The sequence below is a fragment of the Carassius gibelio genome, chromosome B15, assembly GCF_023724105.1.
Source record: "Carassius gibelio isolate Cgi1373 ecotype wild population from Czech Republic chromosome B15, carGib1.2-hapl.c, whole genome shotgun sequence".
Taxonomy (NCBI): Eukaryota; Metazoa; Chordata; class Actinopteri; order Cypriniformes; family Cyprinidae; genus Carassius; species Carassius gibelio.
Window position 1 is genome coordinate 21837351 of NC_068410.1, and position 22870 is coordinate 21860220.

Here is a 22870-nt window from a genome sequence, read left to right on the forward strand (position 1 = left end):
TATACAACTGTTTATCGGTCATCTTTGGCAATATTGCATTATTTGTAAGGTCTCAACAACACTGTAAAAAATGAAACTTCTCATATTCCAATTTTACGAAACCTTTTGAGTCTCAAATACCAAAAAATGCTATTTTCTTGAAACTACACAAAAATCCTTGTCAGACCAACAGAATTACCCCAAATGTTGCCCCAACTAGTCAAACAACGTTGTCTGAACAAAGAATTTCATACTGTTGAAATGTTAAGGTTTTGTGAGTTCCCAGCATGCATTGCAGCGTGAATAAATTATGCAGTTAGTTATAGCATTATTGTTTTGCTGTTTGCTGACTTTCAACTTTTTATTATTGTTTTATCATTATTGTTAGTTATTTGTTGTACTGTGATGTAAAGAGCTCATCTTTTTAACGTGTTGGTTGCCACCGTTCTTGAGATTTGTGTGTCTGCTATTGAGACCTAGAGTATGTTGACCTGATTATGTCTATTTTTGTGTTATAATAATCTTGTAAATTGCATTAAGATGATTTTAACTCAAACACACAGAGTCTAAGATCATAATAACACTTCCTCCAGTGAAGAAGTGTTCTGGTCTGAATCAGGAGAGAAATCTGCACAGATCAAGCAGTGTTTAAACAGCTCTAAACTAATCTGTGAGAGACAACAGCAGATGCACTTTTTCACTGGAGGAAGTGTTATTATGATTATAGACTCTATGTGTTTGAGTTAAAATCATCTTAATGCTGGATGTGTTTCATCTTTCGTCTTCTCCAGATGTTCACTGATGGACTGGAGTGCTGTGGATTATTGAGATGTTTTTATCAGACTCTCATTCTGACGGCACCCATTCACTGCTGAGCATCCATTGATGAGACACTGATGCAGAGCTACATTTCTCCAGATCTGATGAAGAAAAAAACTCATCCTGATATTGAATGACCTTAGGATGAGCAAATTTCTTAACATCAATAACAAAAGAATATTGGATGGGATGAAATAGACTTTTACTACGTCATTAGGTGAAAGGATCCACCCAACACTCTCTAGCGGTTATTTTCCAATAACATGGTCATTTCACAGGTATTTATATTACCAATATAAATACCTGTGGTAATATAATATAATATAGTAATATAAACTATATTTATATTACCAACTATATTACCCATATAGTTCAGTGGAACAAACGACCATAGTTAACTAACAATGTTGTGGGAAATGCACCCCTCATTAGTTCTCCAGAGAGTGTCTTTGTGGCTCCACATCCTCAGGTCTTCACCAGCATGAGAAGGTCCGAGGGTTTTCTCAGCCTCTTCTGATGTGTGTGTGGGAGATTTCTCTGTGATGTCAAACATTTCTTCCCTTCAGAAGTGTGTCTGTCTTTCTCATTGTGGTTGGCATGTAAAGCTGTGAGAGTAAATGTAATGTCGGGGTAAACGCAGCTGAGGCAAACTACTGCAGGTTCAGAAGTTCAGTGCCACAAACAACGTTTCATCTCCACCACAAACCTGCCGGCAGCGACAGCACAGCATCAAACACACACACACACAGCTCTCTAGCGGTTAAAGCAAAGCTACAACTACACACACACACAGTCATAACAGTCCTACAATACACCTACAGTGATCACACTGGGCTCTGCTGAGAAACCTGATTTTGTTGTCCTGTATTCATGGACAACAAGAGAGAAGCAGCCAGCTTATCTCTGACAGAACATTACATCCTGTGAACGGTGGTAGAGTGCATTACCATTCACACTGGGGTTGGGGTTTGGGCAAATATTTATCTGCAGAAAAGGCAAAGGAGACATGCAAAAAAATCTATGTGCCTTTAAAACATAGTGTCTGTTCACATGGAGTGAACCTTTCCACAGTCAGAAATCTGAGCATCACTGGTGTCTCTAAGGCATGATAGTGAATGCATAAAGCTCTAATGTGAGCATCAATGAAGTTAAACAGAGGCTCAGCCAGCGATCCAGTACCACACATTATCCATCTGCTCAGAACATTAGCTAAGCAGCTGGGAGCTTTAGCTCAAAGATTACACAAGAGTTGTGAGGAACTGTTGACTCAAGTCAGTTTGTCAAATTAAAATGTTCAAAATGATCAAAATCATCATATTTATATGATTGTTTGTTTGAAATATCTTCTTATTTCCCCTGTGTAATCAGATTTATTCTTTAAAGCTAACACTCAAAACCAATGTTCACAGTATTAAAGCTATTTTCAGCAATAAGGACATTACTTAATTTCTTAAAATCAGAAATAATTCAATCGTAAATAAATAGTTAGTTAGTCAGTCAGTTAGTTAAGTTAGTAAGGTGACCTTAGGCTTTTATTTTAAGTCTATTATCAGCAGATGTATATATTTGTGAATTATGGCCATCTTTATGATTTTAAGTGCTTTTACTATATATTATTTTTTTCTACCTGAAAAGGATCAGGAATTGGAGTAGGAATATCAGACAGACCCATACAAAGCTGTCGGTGGGTGTTCAGAGACTGGACATTAGACTGACGACTAGAGTCACACGAGTCTTCAGATATGTGTGTGTTTGATGCTGTTTCTTCTGGACCTGCAGCATGTCTGACTCTGTTCCTGATTACTTTCTGAATAAGCTCTGACTCTGTGGATATCTCTAAAGAACTAGACCGAGAGATGGAACTTATATATACATATATACACAACAGTGACTTGTCTTCAGGTCACCCACCACCGACAGCAAAGACAGACTGTGTGGTTTTATTTAGTGATGTCATAATCACTTGTTCTCTCCAAAGGTCAATATCATAGATGTAGGAGAGATGTTCTAACATGGGATCAGTTTCAGCAGTGCCAGTTTAACCACTTAACATATTAGGTACAAGAATACAATTTATGTTGTACATGACCATCATTCTCCAGTATAAAAATAAAAAATCTATAAACAAACAATATTAAAAATATAAAGGATATATCATATATGTGATATATTATATTATGAAGAATTTACATGCCATAATTAAAATTTTGAGCAAAAGAAAAAAGAAAACTAGATTTGCTATAATGTTAATAGATGTAATAAAATATGTATTACCAGAATTAACAGAAATTTTACAAATATCTAGTTTAGTCATTAACTGAATAGTGACTTGTCTTCAGGTTTTATTTAGTGATGTAGTGATGTCACAATCACTTGTTCTCTCCAATGGTTAAAATCATAGATGTAGGAGAGTTTAACCACTTAAAATATTAGGTACAAGAATACAATTTCTGTTGTACATGACCATCATTCTGCAGTATAAAAATAAAAAAAATCTATAAATAACTAATATTAAAAATATAAAGAGTATATCATATATGTGATATATTATATTATGAAGAATTTATATGATATCAAAATTTTGAGCAAAAAAAAAAAAAAAAAGATTTGCTATAATGTTAATAGATGTAAAACAATACTTAGCACAAGTAATTAGCACAAGATTGCTTGATCAGTGTTTAAATTCAGAGTTCGCTGTAAGTTATTCCTGCAGAATGCGATCAGTTCCCCTGAACTCTCCACCTCCCCCAGCTCCACCTGTCTACATGTACCAAAGGATTTATGTCTGTCTACATGATGTTCATGCAGCAACATCACGTCACACACTGTTTATTTTATTATGTTCAATGATTTTGCACAATTGGTTTGCTGTTTTAGGATAATATTTCAGATGCATGTCAGTTAGAAATGATGACTGACTTAATTTGTAAATAATCTTGCAGCAGCATCAGAAAAAAATGGAAAATTAAAGGTATATAGGATTACCAGGATTCACAGTATTTGTCTTCATCAGTAATTAAAATGCATTCAGTTAACCGGATGTGAATGTGACACAGTATATGCTTTTCGCTATCTTTTGTTATGAGAAGTGAGTAACGTGAGCAAATAACAGCTTATTTTTGGTTCATCAGCAAACTGATAACCTTATCTATTTTCAAGACAGGTTTGTGTGCTTTTCAAACAAGCCTTCTCTGCCAATCTCTACACTGCAGTCACGTATCACAACATCAACAGCACTTAAGATAGCCATAACCTTTTAAGATATATATTTTTTTAATAGTAAAGGCTGGTGACGTCACTAATTTTTTCACAGACAACATAACAAACATCAGCAGTCAGTTCCCAACATCACACACTTCCACCTCTCCCCATCCACTCTCTACACTCTTTTTCTCTACTCGAAATTCATCTTTGGTCCTGTTTACCCTCCATCTTCTCCAAGCCATTACTCCTAAGAGAACACAATCACATCAACAAATCTCTCCTTAGTGACAATTTCCTCACCACAGGCAGGTTTAAGTAACTCCACTGCTTAAGAAACCTACACTCATAGACAATCACAGACCAAACTTTATCCTTCCATTCAGAGTGGAAACACTTAAACTACTTTTCATTCAGGTCTTCTCTTTACACCCTACAATACTAAACAACCTGCAAGACAAAAATTGCTCAAGCTTCAGATAAAACCAGAGGAAAACCATGTCGCATCAATTATCCACAGGGCATACCTCAGGGTTCGGTGTTCGGCCCCCTCCTCTTCTCAATATATTTAACACATCTTCCACTGCAATGATTCTTTCTTTCTTTCTTTCTTTCTTTCTTTCTTTCTTTCTTTCTTTCTTTTTATTTATTCATTTCTATAGCACCAATAAAACAGCTGAAAACAATATTGGGGTTATATGACTCGTGTTTCTCCACCTATCTTTTAGAAAAACTAATAGTAAGTACAATTAATTAGTGTTAGAATGTTTTGATGGCAGGCACAGCTGTGTGTCATCGGCATGACCCACCAGGTCTTGAAAGTGGAAAATCGGGATGTTCTAATATCATATCAAATGCTGCACTCAAGTCAAGCAACACTAAAATTGCATCCCTTACCTAGCCTCAAAAATACATAATTTAGTACTTTCAGTTATTAAAGACACCAGAGAACCACCACTGGATGACACAATGGCTTTAAAGAGTCTTGCCCCAATCCTAAATATGTGTTAAAGCTATATGCATTACTATTAAACCAAGAAGAAAATATCAGAATTAAAGTGAAGCAAAATAATACCCATAATACTGGTCTGGGTATTCCATGGTAGGATCTATGCGCCGTTGAGCACCGTTGTAAAAGGGGAATTTGACCAGCAGTCCAAATGAACTGAAGCACTGAAGGAAGTTAATGCATCATTACCCAGAATTTAGCTAGAGGTCCTGTTCTTTCACCCCACCCCAGCCCAGGACATGACAGCCACATTAATGGCGAGAGAGAGAGAGAAAATTAAGAAAAAGAGCAGGCTCCTACTCTTCTCTACAGGAATAGCAGAGAGTGCTGACTGTTTTCAAGGCTATGTGCAGAATCCATTAACTGGACAGGAAAAACATCAAGTCAATTAAAGAAAACCAAGCACAAATACAACCTGGAGGAAAATATCAACCTATACACTTTTATGTCAAAAGAACAGGTGGATGTTTCAGTATTGAGAGATCTTTAACAACTGCCTCCTGTTTTATCACAGAGCATGCTATAGAAACACCATGAATAGCATACATTTTCTCAGATATACCTTGTATACAGATTTGATTTTATTATGATGGATTGATGCGATAGTGTAAAGTGTAGCACAGACATGTAAAGTATAAAAAAAAAATTCTCTCTTACTATTTTTATTTGGAATAATATCAACTGATGTTTGTTTGCAAAAACAATAAGAAAATAAAAGGGTAGTTTAGATTTCATGTCAAGCTTAACTCTCAGAATTGATCATATATTGATTTGAGATTGTGTTTACTGGTTGAGAAATGAAAAAAATATGACACAATCACACAAGGTCTGAGCTCAATAACCAGCATCAAATGTGAGGCATAGCCCCAGAAACCTGCTCAGTTAAAACCTCCTGCACAAATCAATAAAACCAATAATAAAGCCTGTGAGCACCTTTTCTGGCATTTGCTGCTCCTCTGCTCTGTTTAGCTCATGATGTTGAGTGTTAAAATGTCTTTGCATTGACTATTGATGTTTTGTTCACCTTCTGTGTCTCATGTAAACTCTGGATCATAGAGTTTGGCTTTTTGGTTTAAATGATGTTTCTCTAAAGTACAGAGTGATATGATGGAATCAGATATTAAGTGTATTGTGTAGTATAAAAATAGGATATGCAAAGTAAAAGCCTATCTGCATGAGCCAGTGTTTTAGAATGTAATGGGTTTCTCACATTATGAATGTGTTATATTACGTTGAATGACAATCAGGGAGGGAGAGTAGAGAACAATTACATTACTCCAAGAGCTGTCATCAGCCTGTTTTTGCAGGGCTTTCTCAATAAGCTGTATTCACTCTCGGTCACGACTGAAGTCACAAAACCTGAACTGCGCTTTGACACTGTCTGTCACTGTGAGAGGTTATTACAGTGAATCATATTACTTTTCTACTATCTGAAATACGTTTCACAAGAAAAATGACAATAATTAATTAGGTTTGCACTGACTTCAGAGGGCAACGACCATTATGTCAGTAACTGGAGTAACTGGTAATGGGATTTAAAGGATCCAAAATAATTCTGTTCTCATTCCAAACCTGTATGACTCTGATGGATGGATATGAATGCATACAATGTGTTTTGAGTGTGTGGAAAGAGCTGTGTCAGTCTTAAATCGAGCCGGGGTGCACAGAGATGGATTCTGAAAGCACAATGGGAAATTCTCATTGGGTAATGGATGCCAGAGAGTGCTTATTAAAATCTCTCAACTTTTGATCGCATGATGGACAGTCACTCAACTTGACAGTACACCATCCTCATTGAAAATCAGTGATCGCAACATTTTCTGGTGTACAGTGAGCTCTGACATTGGTTCACAGTGAGTGTTCAAACTCAGAGGTCTGCTGCTGAGGGCCGTTTAAAGGCCAATGTTCTGCCCCACTGCATACAGCAATTACTGAGAGCAGAGAGGCTGTGTGTGTGTGTGCTTTAGTGCTAGCATAGAGGCCAATGAAGCTTATGAAAAGTCTACACTCTCAGTCAATTCATTACACAGACTGTTGTCTGTGAGCGTGAGTTCACCAAGAGCATGTTCCTGGATCAACAACATTCCAATCAACCAATCAGAAATGAGATATAACTTTTCAGGAAATATGTGTTTTAGGCTTACAATTAGAGTTAGGTTCTTCTACACCCTTGCTAATCAGCTATAATTTCCCACTGATTTTAGGGATAAATTATGGGTAGGGTTAGGTTTAGGTGTAGGGATTGGGTTAGGTCTATATTTTTGGACAATAATGTTGATCCATGATCATCAGAAGATGTTGATCCAGGAATATGTCTTTTACTTGGCAAAATCACCGCAACCGACTGTTGTCAGACATGGTGACGTATCTGTGCAGAATGAACAACCATTGACTTCATTATAGCTTAACTTGTTTTTGGTTATTTAAAAAAAAGACAACATTTAGATAAAAAGCGTGTTCATCATTAATCTGTCTTCCAAACTGTGATTTGTCTAATCATTACGGTAAGCCTATAACAAGTGTTTATATGTTAGACTGTTACAGTCAGGCTGTGGCAAGGTGAGGAGATGAATCTAAACAAAGCAGTTTACTGACAAACACACAACAAAGACCTAACCAGGTAGAAATACAAAACACACAACAGCTACAGTATTCAAGTGAATGAAAAGACCTATTGTCCTATTAAATCAGGCAAAAAAGACATCTCAAAAAATAACCAAACACTATATTCTAGGCTCTTTCATATGATTGTCCTTTGCTCTTCTCATTGAAAATTCAAACAACAACAACAAAAACTTCACCGCATAACATATCTAGTCAAAGCCATTACTGACCATGAGAAACTAAAACAGAGCAACATGACTGGACAAAACAAGCAACAGATGAGAGGAACCAAAAATCATAGAAAGATATTAATAGAGGAAACCAGATACAAGATGAACAAAATACGAATTAAGAGTACTTGCAATAAAAAAAGTACTTGAACATTGAACAAAAAACAAAGAAGACATGACAACTCCGTTTGCTAAAACAGCAAATTTATTCCAAATAAATAACAGTGTCAAGGTCCAGGAAAGTATGAAAAGCATAGTCAGAATAGTCCATCTGCCATCATTTATTCAACCTTAACGTTATGAAGCGACGAGAGTACATTTTGTACATGAAGAAAACAAAAAATAATGATTTTATTCAACAATTCCTCTCCTCTGTGTCTCTCCAAATCAGCATAGCACCATTTTAACAAATCTGAGCTGTACGCAGATGGCGTACACAACACGCTGCGCCGATGCGTTGTTTGTTTTCAAACCGACGCGTAAATACACACAAAAAACTTATCCTTGTGGCACAGCTGATACAGAAGATCGTACACCATCTACTTAGAACTCAGATCTGCCGAAATGGCACTACATTGATTTGCTACAAGATTAATGTATTAAACATAAAATATACAGAATATAGAACTACATTTACACTTAAACTTAAGTCCCAGTTATCCTAACGCAGTACACGTAGCAAGTTTTATATATATAAATTAGTGTTCCTGTGGCTCAGTGGTAGATTATTGTGTTAACAGTGGAAAGGATTGTGGGTTCAATTCCCAGGGTACACACATACTGACACACACACACACACAAAAAAAAACGTTTAGCCTGAATGCACTGTTAATAAATTTGGATAAAAGTGTCTGTTATGCATAAATGTAAAAACATTAGAGTTAGAGGGTTTTTTTTTTTCAAAGAAACAAAAAAGTAGAAAGAATAGAAAAAGAAAACAGAATACTTGTGTTAGTTAGAGGGTTTTATATATATATATATATATATATATATATATATATATATATATATATACACACACATATAAATAAATAAAAAGAAAGCAAGTACTGTAATGAGTGCAAGTGTTAAGTGATCAAGTGTTTTTTTAAATAAATAAAAGGAAAACAAGTAAATAGAATAAAAAATATAATGGAGAGTGCTAGAGATGTGTTTTAGCTATTTCTTCAGGATGGCCAAGAAACTCAAAGTTGGCTAAGTTGAGCAAAGCATTCCACCAGTAATAATGTCAACAGCAAATTAATAATGTGTCATTCACTTGCAGAATGTACGCTTCTAGAGGCACATAAGTCTGAAGTAGTACATTTAGGTAAAGAGGTGCAGAACCAGTGGTGTTTTTGTAGGCAAACATTACACAGTCTTTTATTTTATGTGAGCAGCCATTGGTAGCCAATGCAAATTGATGAACAGAGGTGTGACATGCACTCTTTTTGGCTAGACTAATCTTGCAGCCACGTTCTGAATTAACTGTAGAGGTTTGATAAAACTGACTGAAAGACCTGACAAGAAAGCATCACAATAGATATAATATGTATAAAACAAAAGCTTGAATAAGGAGTTGGGTTAGCATGTTTCGAAAAGAAAGGGCCTGATCTTCCTAATGTTTTATAGGGCAAATCTGCACTATACAACATTTTGGCAATGTAGTCTTTGAAATTCAGATGATCATCAATCACATCTCCAAGGTTTCTGGCTTTCCTTGAAGGGGTTATGGTTGATGTGCCTAACTTGATGGTGAAATTGTGATGAAACGATGGGTTTTCATGGAACCACAAGCAGTTCTATCTTGGCAAGGTTGAGTTGAAGGTGATGATCCTTCATCCAGCAAGAAATGTCTGTTAGACAAGCTGAGATATGAGCAGCTATCATCGGATCATCAGGATTGAATGAGAGGTAGAGTTGAGTGTCATCAGTATAGCAGTGGTATGAAAAGCCATGTTTCTGAATGACAGAACCTAATGATGCCATGTAGACAGAGAAGAGAAGTGGTCCAAGAACTGAGCCCTGAGGCACCCCAGTAGTTAGATGTTGTGACTTGGACACCTCACCTCTCCAAGATACTTTAAAGGACCTATGTAAGAGGTAAGACTCAAACTACTGGAGTGCAGTTCCTGAGATGCCCTTTGTCAATGAGGTTGACATGAGGATCTGGTGGTTAACCGTGCCAAAAGAACCGGACAGATCTAGCAAGATAAGTATTGAAGATTTAGAAGCTGATTTTTCTAGTTTTAAAGGCTTCAACAACAACCATCTCGATTGGATGTCAACTTCTGAAACCAGACTGGTTGCTGTCTAGAGGGTTTTTCTATGTGAGAAACGCAGATATTTTTTCAAGTGTTTTTGGAAAGAAAGGCAGAAAAGATACCGGTCTGTAGTTCCTTTAAAGAGCTGGGTTAAGAGTGGGCTTTTTAAGCAAAGGGGTTATCCAAACCTGTTTAAATACTGAACTAAATTAAACTTAATATACGAAACAAAATTACACAAGTAGGAGCTGACAGTTCATGAGCATGTCACTGATAGATTTGATAGATTTTCTAACTCCCTCTTTGGTAACAAATTTAAAGACTTTAACCAATGTTAACATTGCCTCCCCTTTTTCCAGTGTATTTGATCTTCCCCTGTCTGAAATTGACTATAAGGAAGGCTCTCTATAGCCTTTCCTGATTTTCTAATTAACACAATCAGTTCCCTAACACAGCTTTCTCTTTTACTGGAAGCTCATTGTTAAAATTAATTACTAGGATGCAGATCCCATCATTCAGGAAGATACGCTCCCCCGCCCCCCCCCCCCCGTACCCATCACAGCATTCACTGCTGCAAAACTACTGATGTGTGGTTCCTGTTGATTACACCAGCTGAATTCTTTTACCTGTAAAAACATGTATCCTAGTTAGATTTGAGTCTCCCAAAATTAAAATACTTCTCTTTTGGTTATATATATATATATATATTAAATGCTTCTTTTTATGACTTTAAAATAATGTCCATGGTAATCCTCACAGTACAATGCAAATACGTGATCTTCTGTATTGGAACAGAACTGTTTCATCCCCTCTCATAAAAGAACATTGTATTACAAGCCTTTTAATAAAGATTACAAGGATATTCCTCTGAAAGATGATTAGAGAGAAGAAGATGAAGCCACTTACAGTACTTAACTACAAGCTGAATATTGATTTAATTCAATGAAGCCCAGCTTCTCATCTCCAGCTGTCACCAGCTGATTCCCAATTAACCATGAGCAACAATTCCACCTCGGCCCGCCTCTAATTGAGCTGTCTAATGTGATTAGGGTGTAATGACGATCTTTACGCCCATGACAGATCCATGACCAGAGAATTTCTCAAGCCCTTATCATCTTACATATTATCCTTCACTCCACTGCCTTTCTTCCAGGTTTAGTGCCACGACTGCCAAGAGGGATAAAAATAACACTTTCCCCACAATAGAGTTCCACAGCTGCAATTCCCTTATCCAATTTCCAGAAGCTTGTCCTTAATCAGGTCAGAACACTTTACAGCAGCTTCTGATGCCAGATAAAGACCGAGAGAGAGTGGGACTCCTTCATTTCAAGTGATGCTTCCAGTTATCTGCTCTTATTGCGTTCCCATCTTGCACGGTTACAGTAAGGCGCTCAACGCTAAGTGCGCACTGCACTGATGGACTCTCGTATATTTCTCAGAGGTCATTTGATGAGAAACGGCCTCCTGGAGGAAACCACTCAGCAGATGCCTGAGAGTAACAACACACACATAATGGAAAAGAAATTAGCTAGAAATCATTGAACAGAAGAGAAAGTTATACATTAAACATTTGTTTCATTTTGGATCTGTTATATAATGCATCTTTTGGTCTTCTCTTTTCATAAGTATACTAACAATGACTTTATAGACAGCTATGAAAACATGTTCTTAAACACATGTTCGTGGACATTTGTGACTGTTCATAACTCTTATTAAGTCTTTCAGACTCTGCTCCATGTTTTGTGTGTGTTTAGCTACCCCATGTGTTTCCATGCTCATATTTGGTCCTTCCTGTTCCTGTCCCCATTGTGTTCATTTGACTCTAGGTGTTCTCCATTTATTTCTATTGATCACAGGGATAAATGGTGTTCCTTGTTCTCAGTTCAGCTTTCAGTATTGTAAATGTCATCCCTGATGTTCAGTATCCTCTTGTTTCTCGAATTAAAGTCAAGTTCTGAACGTTCTTGTGTGTCTCCTCATTCCTTCCACCCCATGAAGTGTGACAGAATACCGGACCAAATAAACCATAACTGGCACCCCTTCTCCCTGTTTTTATTTCTATTTTGAAAGTTTTGTTTTCCTTGTTGTTCCCACAGCATGGAACCTACCACACGTTTCGCTCTAAAGATAGGCCTGCTGGCCAGAGTATATGAGCGGAGTGGAGCGGCAACAATTTCCCCTCCACGCTCTGAACATTTAATAATCACTCCGCTCCAGCGCCGCAATTTCCTGCTCCAATCCGCGCTCACTGATACCAGAAATACCGCTTTTTTCCTACCACATGCCAAACTAATAACATGGCTGTCAGCATTAAAATGTATAATTGCTGCTTACTGCTGTGCAAATTATTTTGTGATGAAAATAACAGTACATTTTTGTCACGTATGTTATCTACAGATTGATGCATTTCTTACAGATTTCAAATTATAATCTTTTGATTTGAGAGATCCATCTATATCAAGCTATAGCTAAATATGCTGTTATATTATGGGCCATTGACATGAATTGTTCTCATGTTGAATCGTTCCATGTTTTTCTCCCCATGTGTTTCCATGATCATATTTGCTCCTTGTTTCTGTTCCTGTCCCCATTGTGTTAATTTGACTCCATGTGTTTCCCGGTAAATTCTATTGATCCCAGGTGTGTCTCGTCATCCCCTCGTCTTGTCGTGCATAAATAGTGTTCCCTGTTCTCAGTTCAGCAGCCGGGACATTACTTCCTGTTTGTTGCTGCCGTGTGTCTTGAGTTTGAGCTCAGTAACGTACATTTTCTATTGACCTTTTTTTTTTTCTAAAAAATCTATTTTATACAACATAATTTTCATTTCTATAATGTGTGTATATATCCTCTATTGTATTTTACAACAAAAACAATCAGAGCACCTTGTTTTTAACTAGTTTTATTATGATTTTCCAAGTCCACCATTTAGCTTATAGCCGTTAATATTGCCAGCATGGTTGCTGATAATCCCGCTTGCATTGATAATACTCTGTTCACATACATTACTATTACTTTACTCACTGTTACTTGCTTTAATGGTGGATGTATGTCTACCTTTTGAGTGCAGGTGAGGACACGTTCGAGCTGCATTCGGAGGCCATGGAGAAGCAGATTCGTGAGGATTCGCGAGGCAGGCCCAGCTGAGAGAGCGGAGAGATGTACTGGAAATATCCCGGGCTGATGCTCACAGGTCCGGGGTAAGTATACAGCACGCTGCTAACAGTCCCACCACGTCTACTCCGTGTGTTTCTCTGCACAGGCCCGGTGCACCCAGGATGCGATCTTCCCAGATGTACTTCACTCCGGCGCTGGGACACCACGGACCCTGGGGTACTGCTTCGCTCCCCTCTGCGAGACGGAACATAATGCTGTGATCGTCTGAGACTCCATTGTCCGACACGTCCGTGCTACGTTAGCCGAAGGTAAAGTGCACACTCACACCTGGTGCTTGTGTTCTCAATGTTTCTGCGCAGATATCCACGATCCTGAAGGCCAACGAGAGCCCCAGAGCGGTCGTGCTTCACGCCGGGGTTAACGACACCACGCTGCGGCAGACGGAGACGCTGAAGAGGGACTTCAGGATCCTGATCGAGACAGTGCACAGCATGACGCCCGCTGCGACGATCATCGTTTGACTGAAACCTGGCTAAAACCAAATGTTGTAAGCATGAGACCCATCGAACTGGACGTGTGGGAGGTGTTGCAGCAATATATAGTGATATTCTCAATTTTCAAGATTTTAATATTCACGTGATGCATTAGGACTTTTGAAGAAAATTTATTTATTGACCTAAGAAACTGTCAATGGGCCCACTCATTATTTTAATCATACACTAGATTTAATTATATCTCATGGAATCGATCTTACTGCTATAGATATTGTATCTCAAAGTGATGATATTACAGACCATTTCCTTGTATCGTGCATGCTGCGTATCACTGATATTAACTATATGTCTCAGCGTTACCGTCTGGGCAGAAATATTGTTCCAGTCACCAAAGAAAGATTCGCAAATAACCTGCCTGATCTATCTCAACTGCTATTTGTACCCAAAAATACACATGAACTAGACGAAATGACTGACAACACGGGCACTATTCTCTCTAATACATTAGAAGCTGTTGCTCCCATCAAATTGAAAAAGGTTAGAGAAAAAAGTACTGTACCATGGTATAACAGTAATACTCACTCTCTCAAGAAAGTAACTCGTAGTCTTGAACGCAAATGGAGAAAAACTAACTTAGAAGTTTTTAGAAATGTGTGGAAAAACAATATGTCCAGCTATAGACAGGCTCTGCCAGGGCAGAACATATCCACCTACTTTTGAAAATAACCAAACAACCACAGTGGTTAGGTTAACAAATAACCAGACATCACCTGATTAAATATTCCATCAACGTTTAATAGTAGTGACTTTATGAATTTCTAAACTGATAAAATAGACACAACATGTTTATTAGATCCTGTACCCACTAAATTACTGAAAGAGTTGTTACCTGTAGCCAAAGAACCGCTTCTCAATATCATAAACTCGTCGTTATCTTTAGGTCACGTCCCAAAACCATTCAAGCTGGCGGTTATCAAGCCTCTTATTAAGAAACCAAAACTAGATCCTAGTGTACTGGCAAATTATAGGCCTATTTCAAATCTTCCATTTATGTCAAACATTTTAGAAAAAGTTGTGTCTGCTCAATTGAGCTCCTTCCTGCATAAAAATGATCCCGAAGTTGTGATTTCTTTTTATTATTATTGTTCAACTTTTTGTTGTTATCTAGTGGTTCCCAACCATTTTGCTGGAGGACCTCAACACTGCACACACCCATTTTAGGTATTGGAGTCTCTGAGGAGTTGAATCATGTGCAGTATTGGCTCCAGAAACATGGTTGTGAACCATTGCCTTAAATAACCAGTGCAAGAGCTATGTCTGCATTCTTATCAGTAAATCCATCTCAATCCCAATGTATCTTCTCAAGGTCAGAGGACATCCATATGTGGGGTTCTGCTATCTGCAGATGATGCCAAGGCTGTACTTATGACCTTAATTGTGGCCAAGTGAACAGCAAGGATGAGAGTCAGCACCCTCTAGTCAAAGGCAATGGTTTTCAACCAGAAATTGGTTAAAGTCCTCTTTGGACCCCCGCCTATTATCACAAGCTTTGTGTAGTGACCAAAAGAACAGGATCCTAGGTATAAGTAGCTGAAATTAGTTTTTTTGTAGGGTGAAAACCTTTGACATCTTTGAGTTACTCAGTGTAGAATAACTCCTCTGCATCGCAAGAAGCCAGCTGAAGTGGATTAAGCATCTGGTCAGGGTTGAGTCCTGAGGTGTTTCAGGCATGTCCAACTGGGAATAGACCTTCAGTCAGTCCAAGAACAAACTGGAGGAATTCTATTTCTTGGCCTCCCTGGGAATGCCTGGGATTCCCCAAGAGGAGCGGGAAAAAGTTGCTAGGAAAAAAGGACATACTGTAGGCCCTATGTAGCCTGCTGCCACCACAACCTGCCACTGGATGAGCAACAGGAAATTGAATGATGATTCAATAAGTCCAATTAAACTTACTATCCCCTTACCCATGTACATTTGTGTATGACAAGGGTCTCCAACCCTGCTCCTGGGGAGCTGCACTCCTGCAGAATCCAGCTCCGACACCAGTCAGACACACACAAAGCAGATCAGGTGTTCAGGGTTACTTGATAAGTAAAGACAGGTGTGTTAAAACCGGTTTAGAACTTCATGCCATGTCGAGATTAGCTTGATTTCAGGATGGCAACACATGATGTTGGGCTCAGAACTGAATTCTGAGTTTCTATAGCAATACTATCAACACCAAAACGTTCACATGCTCGGCATGTTCTGAGAGCTAAAGCTTGGACCATGTGACCACTGTATCACATGACCACTGCAACATTCATCTAGGTGCTACTAGGCACTAGCTCTGAGAGTGAGGATGTGGACAGCTTTGAGTAGAAGGTCACATGTTGTCACCTTGGGAATTATGGTAATTACATAATTTAATGAACAATTCAAGCTTCAAGTCTGCAGGACGGTAGCTCTCCAGAGTTGGAGACTCCTGGTGACAGTAACCCTTGGTGAACTACTCACATGTTGTTTGGAATAAATGGATAACCAACACATTTAAAAATGTTTACCTACCCTTAGAGAAATCTAGACCTAACCAAAAACAACCAGACAAAGATGTAATGTTTGATGACCCTGGATCCAGACAATCTGACCTAGGTGATCCACAGGTCCATTCATAGCATTCTACATAGAATATTAGTTAAGCGTGGCCAGACATCGCAGTTATGTTGTGTAATTCTATAATCACAATCAGAAACCTTAAATGATTTTCAGGAGTTGCTCGGTGTCTCCTCACAGCAGGAACGAGCCCAGGCTGAGCCAGGATTTGGTTTTCCTCAAGTTTCTTCAGTTTCCAAAGATGAGCAGCACAGGTAAATTATAAGCACTAAGTTGTCCACAGGAGTGAAAGTGGATGGACTGAAAGTCTCTCCGGGATGTTTCCCAGACTCCAGCCTACATAGCAGATTGGAGACAAGATTGATGGTTTTCAGGAGGGTATTTATTCAGAATGAATACAAAATCAATTGTCATGAAATGTCATATCATTTATGTCAGGAGGAGGAGATTTAGTCAGATATATTGACTCCTTTATTTGCTTAATGAAAGCCTACTTCGTAAATGGCTGTATTTAATTATGTCTATACTGGATTTCAAACATTAAATTTATCGTGACAAATATAGACTTAACACAACACTTACAGAAAAGCTGTGCATGTTATATCTATCTGCTATGACAACCTCTCACTCCTGCAGCTGATCTCCGTCATCATAGAAAAAGAACAAAAGAAGAACTTAAGAACTTAAAGTTGTAAAGTTAGTGTGATGATTTAGGTACCCAACAGAAAAGCTATAATATGATTAAAATGCTGACTGACCAAATCAGATCACTCCAAAGGTCTATTTCTTGTTGGTATTAAGATGCGTTTGGTGATTCAATTACCAAAGAGGTTAGTGTTAAATGCAGGTGAAAACAGGGTCTAAATGGTGAAACGGAAGCCACATTAGTGCATCTGCATCTCATCTGCACAGGACATGTGAGCCATGTGACAGCACAGAGTACCCAAAAACCACTGCAGCCACGCTGCCACCGCCAGTCCATCAAGGTGCCCTTCAAGAGGAAATGCTATGGATCTCTAGGGAAAGCTGGTTTACATGTCATTTTGCATAACTGCATAAAAGGCTTGAGAATTTGAGTCAAACAGTACGTGTATCAAGTCAAGGTGAGCACAAATAGCACAGATATCATTGTTTAGCAGGTTAGTGGAGGATATTATGAAGTCATAAAGGTTTAAGTTCATTTGAATCTGTTTGGTTAATTCTGGCCCATTTCCCAAATGCAGCTGAAAGTATAGGTTTGAGGAAATGTGTTTGTTTATCTTTGCTGTGATTGAGAGTGGTTTAATGTGAAAGAGGATCATCAATGACAGATTTTAGTGAAGGTCATTGTAATGCCTATTCATTTACTGCAATCAAGCCAACAAGAAATGAAGTATCTTCTGTTAGAGATAGTCTGAATGAGATTCAGAATGATAAGCGAATACACAGGCAAAAATGAAAGTGTGCTAATTTATGCAACACAGCCTATAAAGGGGCATGAGTATCGGTGAAAACACATGAAAATCATCTCATATAAAGTGTGTGGATTCCCCATGACCTTCCTCCAGGGAATAAAGGCAGAGAGATGAAAAGTAATAACTGCATTTATTATCTTTCCTGCATCGCTGTGCATGTCAGATTGTTACCGGCGGCAAATTCCCTCAAGATCAATGATACTTAAAAAAGCAGGATGAGAGCGATTCAAACAAAGGAGTGCTGGATATGAAAAGATTACTCCAATAATTTACCCATCGCTTCTGTCGTAACAATATAAAGCAATGACAGATGTCTCTGCTGATGGCTTTACGTCTAATAATGGATCAACTGAAAAATACTTTTTCAGCAGAGAAGGAAAAATAAAGAGGAGACAATGCCATATTTACTATTGTCATGATTTTGCCGAGAATCAATTAAGACATCTCAGTTTTCCACCTGTACCTAATGCAGATTTCTCATCTAAAAACTCAACTTCACACAGCTGAGGAAAACTAGGTTTAAATCAAAATTGAGAAACAAACTTCTCCACTAAATGTAAGTTTGGGTGATACAACTAAAATCTGTTGACCATTTAAGCTTAAAGATACTATGTATCAATACTGAAATGTTCCAAAAGGAGACTTATTTATTTCAATCAGAAGAACAATGATTCATAATTCATCTATCCATCCATGCAATTTTTAAACCACTTGTCCTAAGCAGAGTCACAGGGTGGATTTAAAATATTTAATGCTAAATACAGTGATAATAAAATAAAATACAATAAAATAAAAGTGTTGAATCAGAATTTTTAATTGATCGATGTTTCAGTTTGAACTGATTAAGGGAACAGAATAGAACATTAATCTTAACATTTAATCTTAAAACTTTCTTAAAGTAATAATAACAAATAATAAAAAAAGTCCAATTAAAAAGTTTGTATAAAAAAAATAAATAAATAAGTAATTGTGATTTTCACAAAATGTCTTAATTTTATGTTATCATAACTGATTTATTTCTTAATGCTTTACTGGCATGACTATATGTTACAATGTTAAATATATGAGGGGCCGTACAAACCATAATTCATTTTGGCACTCTCACACACTTACATTCTCCTTTCACATACATACATTTCTCCTCTCTCTCTCACGCACATACATTCTCCTTTCATATACATACTTTTTTTTTGCTTTCACACACATGCATTCTCCTTTTACATATATATTTCTATCTTTTTTGGTATCCATTACTTCCTGTTTAATCAGGAAGTCACTCTCAGACCAGGTAATACATGTGCAAGACCTGTTCAGCTCTTCCTCACAATTTTACAGTTATGCTATTCAAAGTCATCCTGTTTTCTTTAAAGAGCATATTTTAAGTTTTTAACTTGAACATATCATTGTGTAACCTATGTGTTTGACAGATCTGTGTACAAGTGTTAATTCACTGATTTTGATCATATTAATCGGGCTTAAAGCTTAAGAAATTTTCTACTGGTCCGGTTCGTCCAGTGGTTTAATATTTTTTACTCTCCCTGGCAAAATGTCCACAGAACTTGCCACAATCAATCAATCAATCAATCAATCAATCAATCAATCAATCAATAAGGCTTATTGTTTTCATAGTTGACTGTTACATTGTATTGTAATAAATACCAATAACCATTTTGCACAAATAGGTACAATAGTTCAAAGATAAAACTGAAATAAACCATGCTTTTTCAGGCCTAACTATTCCAGTTAAGGATGCACTGATCAGGATTGTATTTATTTTACAACAAATGAGCCAATTCCCATTCTCGTTGCCAATTTATTTAGTTCTTCTTCTTTTTTATTCTTCTTTGTTTTTTTGTTTTTACATGTATTAAATGTTTATTTTGTTGAGCAAACAAACAAAAAATATATGCAACATGAAGCAAGAGCACAAAACAAAAACATCAGATGGGCTGAATTAATATTTTATTATTACTATTTATTATTATTAGTTTTATTTCCTTAATTATATATGTGTGTCTGCACTATGTTTGTACTTTCTGTACTGGAAGCTCCTGACGAAATTTCTTCGGTGTGTAAACACTTGGCAATAAAGGCTTTCTGATTCTGAATTGCTGCACGCAGAGCTGCGATTGAAAAAATAAATAAGTAAATAAAAATCTAAAAATAAATATACCGCAATGAGTCTTGAGTTATTTAAATAATATACTCTGTTTCCACTATACTCCTTCTGTTTCCACTAAACACCTTCCGTTTCCACTATACTCCTGCCATTTCAACTCTACTCCTTCCGTTTCTACTATACTCTCTCTCGCACATACATACATTCTTCTCTTACATACATACATTCTATATATGTATGTGTGTATATGTATGTGAAAGGAGAATGTACTTTATGTGTGTGTGAGAGTAGAAATATATCTATGTGTAAGGAGAATGTATGAGTGTGAAAGCAAGAATATATGTATGTGAAAGGAGAATGTAAGTATGTGAGAGTGCCAGAATGAATTAAGTCTTGTATGGCCCCTCATATAAATAACATGTAATTGAAATGCATACATGAATAAAGGTAGGCAAAACATATTGTGAATATCTGCTATATTAGCCACAGTCTAAATGACATGCTATAACGCCAGACATGAGGGCTATTATACCTTTAGCTCACTTCCAGTCGGCACAAGAGTTTGACAGCATGCTAAGTTCACACACTCTTGCTATGAGAGGTCAGACTCAGTTCAGTGACATGTGATGTGCAGGGTAAACACACTGCAGTTCAGAGACGGTTGCTGCGAGACACATGACTGATCAAAGACTTCCTGATACTTCTGCATATGAGTTATGACAGTGCTGTGAAAGATCAGAGCGGCTGCTTTCCTCCGAGGTACACAGGGAAAGAAAGTACCCACATCTTGTGGCAGTCACATGGCGTCAGAACTCTGAAATGTCACTGGCTGACACACACCTCCAACAACAGAAACAAGGATCACAGCACAATAACAGCCACTGCATTCCCTCATTACCCACTTCACAACACTTCAGCCTCCTGTTCGCCCTTGTGTTTGTTAAACGTCTCCTTTGGGACAATCAACTGCACCCTCAGCATTTGTCCTTATTTTACCACCACAGCACACTATGCATAAATTGGGCCAATTTCTGTCCTATCTCGGCCAGCTGTCTCCTGAAATAGCAGCCAGTGTCCCCATGGTAACTGAAGAAGTCCTGAGATCCGAATCAGCACCTCCATTACGGCTCTGCTGTTTATCTTAGATAACAGGTCCAGAGGGAGCCATCACTGGTCCAAATGGAACAGCCTCTTCTTGTCTGAAGGAACGTTTGCTTTTTGGCTTTAATTGGTGACAAGAACATCCCTTGTTTTTCTAGTGCTCTGTTCTTTGTCTAAACCTCCTGCTCACACTATGTTTTTACGTTCATCTCTGTTTTAAACCTTCAGTTTTTAAGATTGCAAGTCTAAATTCTGACCTACAGAAGGACATGTTCCTTCATTGCAGAATATTCAGCCTGCTTTATCATGAGTAATAATTACTGGGCATTCAGTCTGATAACCTGCGGTTAATCTCTTAACCTCAGAAACACACCAATCCTTATGTGCAAAACACATGAATGAAGACTGGTTATTGTCAAATTCAACATTTTCAGAAGCCAATCTGTGCTAGTTTGTGTTTCTGAGTGTGACGGTGGAATGAGATTCACCAGTGTTGATTGACAATCCTGACACTACGAGACTGACATTTAATCAACACTTGGACAAAAGCTGATTCGTTCTCTTGTGCCAAGAAGAGCAAAATGATGCTGACTTGTTCATCTGTGGAAATATCTCCCTGTTCAGAACTGAACACATGAATACAGACATCTGTCTCCAGGCTAATGAGGGATTGATTTGTGAGTAAAATGAATGCATGTAATGCATATTGAATATTTGGTTAAAAGTATTCAAAATCACAGACAATGAAATTGCATTTGTATTGTATTATGCGTTTTTATAGTTGGAATGAAATTAAAATATGCATCTATTAATGATTGTGAACATCTTGTCAATGACTTATCCATGCATAATATCTGACCTTGTAATTTTTTTTGTAACAGTCTTCTGCTGAAACTACTGACTTCTTTCTACTGATGTATACAGCACGTCTTCAGTCATTCATTCACTTAAACCCTTCACTTTTCTTACAATCCACTGCAAACTCGCATTCAGATCTGCCTCCATCCCATCAACAAGTCCTGCCATACTTCAAGCTGAAGACCTCGGCTCATAGTCCAGTCAGAGTCATCAAGTGCACCTGCTATGAAACCACATTAACGACCAGTCTGAAATTAAATTAAATAAAGTCTAGACACAAGACATTCTCAACAAAGTGACAAATTGATGAGTAGAATTTAGACATTATAGAAAATGCTGATCCATATGTGAAATGATAATATAAAATGTAACAAATAAATATATAATATAATAAATGAAACATTACCTTGTCAAAGTGTTTTATAATTTAACTGTTAAAAATGACAATAAAATAAATATAATAACCATATTAGAATAATATATTACCTTATTTATTACATATATTAGTGCTTCATCATTAACTAATAGCTTGTCCTCAAACATACCCGGGTATGTCACATAACCTGCTTTTTTTATGAATACCTCCTGTTCTCCCTGCCTTGACCTAGTTTACCTTTGTTGCTTGATTTGTTAATTAGTTTCCATTAATTATCTTATTAGTCCATCATTTGGATTAGTTTTTATAGCCCTGCCTTTCCTCAGTTTGTTTGTCCTGTCTCCGTCGTGTAAAGAGGTTGTTTCCTCCTTTTGTTGCATGTGGATTTATTAAAGACTCTGTTCTTTAGACTATCTGCCTCCTATGTCCTCCTTCAAGCTCCTTTCCCCTGGCAACCCATGACACATACATTATGAATACCTTTACAATGCATTATACATGAAGTGTGTGCTTGTGTATGTTCTATGAGTATATGATGTGCTGTCTGAACTGTTTAGAAGATGAGATGAGGTTAGATAGAGCCAGACCTGATCCTGCTTCAGAATCACCCTTCTCTTTTACTGCCGATCTGACAGGAGCTGACATTTTGTTGTGGGGCAATTAAGAGGCCTTTTACT

At 37.5% G+C, this 22870-nt stretch overlaps 2 protein-coding genes across 2 annotated transcripts in view; both read right to left on the bottom strand.

Moving 5' to 3' along the window:
* The window catches only part of si:dkey-77f5.3 (uncharacterized protein LOC326903 homolog), a 320099-nt gene that overhangs the window by 80594 nt on the left and 216635 nt on the right, over positions 1-22870 (bottom strand). The gene's annotated exons all lie outside the window — the stretch shown is intronic.
* Positions 1-22870, bottom strand: part of LOC127972330 (schwannomin-interacting protein 1) — a 211522-nt gene that overhangs the window by 71094 nt on the left and 117558 nt on the right. The window lies entirely within an intron of this gene.